We start from the raw sequence: 3,769 nt of genomic DNA on the forward strand, positions 1-3,769 counted from the left end.
TTGGCAGCGAACATACGGAAATCAACACAACTGGCTTCTATTTTTAAATTTTTTATATTTGTGTCGACCATGGTTCAAACTATGTGTTAGTTTGGGTAAACCATGTTCCTAACTGTGTGTTAGTTTGTGTAAAATCATGTTTCAAAATGTAATAATATTTTGAAACTATGTTTAATTGAGAAAAGGGAGAAAAAAAATGCGTCGGCCCGCTGGAGCAGACCCCAGACGCAAACGGACGCGCGGACAAAAACGGTCATTTTAGCGTCCGCAGCGCGACGCAAACGGACGCTCGCGGACATTAAAATGCGTCACGCCGCTGGAGATGCCCTTAGCGCGCACGAAATTAAAAATGGTGTGCAGTACTGTAGTTTGACTGACACAAACTTGAAAATTCATATCGAAAACTGCACTTGGCGGTGTGCACCTACAAGCCTACAACGGACTCTAGTTGGTTGTGTGGAAAAGTGCACGTAACAACACGCACAATCGAAGTATCTAGTTAGTTAAATCTACACCCATTATTAGCAACAGCATGGGCATCCATGTTGGAACCAGCTTTGCAGGGCAACTCCAACTTCCTCTTTCATGAATTTAGCCATGGTACAATTAATATCTTCAACGTGGCTACCCATCCCGCATCCGTGCGTCCGGATCAGTCGTGGCGAACAAAAACATGGTCCAACATGGTCACGCATCGTAAATACGGATAGCCGCGGTGTACGGAACAACCCAAACTCGGTCCAAATCTGGGTCAGGTTTGCGTGAGCACGGATGGCACGCAACGTCCTTGCACATCTGCTGGTCCGCATGTCTGGACCACCTGTCGGTGCCCGAGTCCTATTAAATGTGGACTGGGAAGGGGGACTGTCCCTATCCAGTCCCCACTCCCCACTCCACTCCACACGCACGAGCTCGAGCTCGAGCTCGAGCTTCCGCGCCGCCATGGCCCCGAAGCGCGAGTTCTCACCATCGGCGAACGACCACGAGGCCGGCAGCAGCCGGCGAGCCGCGGCGACGGCTTTCGACATGGGGCCACCAGCGGCCATCCGCGAGCGGATCTATGTCACCATCGTGGTGGTGCAGATCTTCTGGGAGGCCGGCGCCCCAATGTCGTGGGGTGACGTGCACCTCCCCCACGGCTGGCACCTGAGCCCAGATCGGGTTCTGGTACCGTTGATCTCGTCCGCTGGCCGCGCACGCCTGGCGGAGATCCATAGGTGGCGCGCGCAGCTGCCGGCGGACCTTCGGGAGGACCCCGCCTACAATGACACGAGTCCCTACTGGAACTTGTGGTTCGAGGTGGAGCACGATGTGCGCCGACGCGCCTACTTCACCTCGGCGACGGCGAGGCCTCGCGCGCAGCCGCACGCGCAGCTATACACTCCGTCTAGGAGGGCTGGCCGCCGTCCTGGTGGCCTCTACATCGACGAGCCCGCGGCTACTCCACCGCGGGTCGTGCCAGCGCCACAGGCCCAGCCCGAGGAGGACGACGACCCCGAGCTGCAGGCCACGCTCGCGGCGTCGACAAGGTCAACGACCTCGAGGATCTGGCCAAATGGTCCAATCCAAACGGACCAACGTGTCTGGTTTAGGTCATAGTGTTGGAGATTGGCGATTTACACAAAAATAACCCTTTTCTGAAACTATAGCACAAACTGACCCTCCGGCGAAACTATTTCACCCATCTAACCCTTTTGTGTGGCGCCCCTCCCATGGGCACCACACATGGCAGTGTGGCGCCCGTGCCTGCGGTGCCACTGACCTAGCCGACATGGCGCCCTCGATGCTGCGCTGGTGCGACGATCCGATGTGGCAGCATGTGTGGCGCCGCTCCCGTCGGCGCCACACATGCTTTTGTAATTGCCCAAAACATACTGTAAGACAAAGCGTCTGGGACTTAGTCGTTTTGGCGAGGCTCTATATGTGGCGCCGATGCCACGGGCGCCACACTTCACAGTGTGGCGCCGATGCCGCCGGCACCACATATAGAGCCTCGCCAAAACGGCTAAGGACCAAGCGTCCGGAGCCCCTGGAACTTTTCGACATATAAATCAACATATGTGGCGCCGACGCCATGGGCGCCACACAGTGCAGTGTGGCGCCAGTGGCATGGGCGCCACACGTTGACTTGTGTTAAAAACATGAAAATTCAATAGCAATTTTCAACACAACAATAACAATTTCAATAGCAATTTCATACACATAGAACATACAGATAGCACACATCATAGATCACATCGTAGCACATAGATTCAAACAACACGTAGCAATAGAGACACGGTTCGAAATGACATAGGGTTCACAACACGATACTTATGAAGATTCACAACACTAGCAAATGCATCTATCCTCCGCGAAGTCCCCTCCTCGCGGGCTGCTTCCGGACGGCCAACCTTTTCGTCCGCTGCCCTGGCTGTTGCTGCTGCTCCTCCTGCTCCTGTTCCTCCTCCTCTGAAGATAATGGCTCATCGTTCCTCATCTTCCTCAAAGTTGATCTCCGCGGCGGCGTCTCATCCTCCTCAATCACAACCTTCTTTCCTCGGTTGACATAGTCATCGGGAGTGTATCGGGCTGGAGCCTTGCCCCTTGGCTTCAACTGGTACGCAGACCGTGTGGCTTGCTTCTTGCGTTGACTCGCAATGCCTTGACTCAGGATGGTGTCGTCGTCAGGAATCTTCAGAAACATGAACACATGAGATTACAAAAAGTTGAAACTAGTAAGCACATGTTTGAGTGGTAACAAAATAGTCCAAACCTCCGCTTCTTCAGAAGAGGATGTAGCCGCAATTTCGGTGTCGCGGCAACCTAGCAAGTTGGCTAACCGCCGCATCTTTCGTGCAGTGTTCTGCGTCGTGGAAGTCATGGTTACAAAGGCACCCGAACACAGTAGCTCACATTGAATGTTGGTGACCATACCTTAATGAAATGCCGCATCGGTCCGATAGGCTTGTCATCTGTATGGCTTTGATCCCAAACAATCTCGCACTCCTGAGCTGTTTTTTGGATCTCGGACCGCTGCGACAAACATATTATACAAATTTTGAGCGATCACATGCCAATGTAGATGATGTACTAGCTAACTAGAGAATACATTACCACGAAGTTCAGCTCGGAAGCAATAGAAGTCGATCTTCCTCTGTGAGCAAAGGTGTCGTGCTGGCTTTGCGCAACCTCATCAAACTCGATGGGGTCGTACAAGATGTCGTCTTCATACGCGGGTTTCACTAACTCGATACGCGTGCTTTCATGAAACCATTGGAGATAGTTGTTGAAAGCGGCCAAGTCGTGGGGGACAATCTCCACATGGCCAGCATTCCGTACCGCTTCCAAACAGTGTTGGAACGTTGTGACGTGGCCTCTATGATGGTCAGGCCAATTTGTGATCTTCCTCTGCCGCTGCCTATCAAGCCTGCAGGAATCAAGAAGTTAGATTCTATCTCTTCAATCAACAAGCTTCCATCGCATGATTCAAGAAATTTACCTATGAAGCGCCTGGTCCGTGTCTTGCCACTGAGGTGGGCACTCCTGATACAGCCCAAACTGCCTCATCACTCTGTGCGGTTGGTGGTACTCAACAAGCCACATGCATATGAGTGGGCAGCGTATACGCCAGAAACGCGCCTCCTCAAGGCACATGGGGTTGAGGTCAGCCATCCCCGCGCCAATATGGTAGTAGGTACCATATGGCTCCCAATCCACCTGCAGCATTCAAATATTTCAGAATTTATGAACTCGGATTGCAAAAGAGTGATGGTTTCAATCGGTTACC

The 3,769-nt window shown here is 52.7% G+C and overlaps 1 long non-coding RNA gene across 1 annotated transcript; it reads right to left on the minus strand.

Annotated features, from left to right (window-relative positions):
- Positions 1–2,544: 2,544 nt before the first annotated feature.
- Positions 2,545–3,005, minus strand: LOC127330136 (uncharacterized). The gene is made up of 3 exons (XR_011754283.1): positions 2,917–3,005; positions 2,756–2,845; positions 2,545–2,674 (listed from the first exon to the last, which is right to left on the minus strand). It is a non-coding gene; the product is annotated as an uncharacterized lncRNA (long non-coding RNA).
- Between the last annotated feature and the right edge of the window lie 764 nt (positions 3,006–3,769).

The sequence above is a fragment of the Lolium perenne genome, chromosome 1, assembly GCF_019359855.2.
Source record: "Lolium perenne isolate Kyuss_39 chromosome 1, Kyuss_2.0, whole genome shotgun sequence".
Classification (NCBI taxonomy): domain Eukaryota; kingdom Viridiplantae; phylum Streptophyta; class Magnoliopsida; order Poales; family Poaceae; genus Lolium; species Lolium perenne.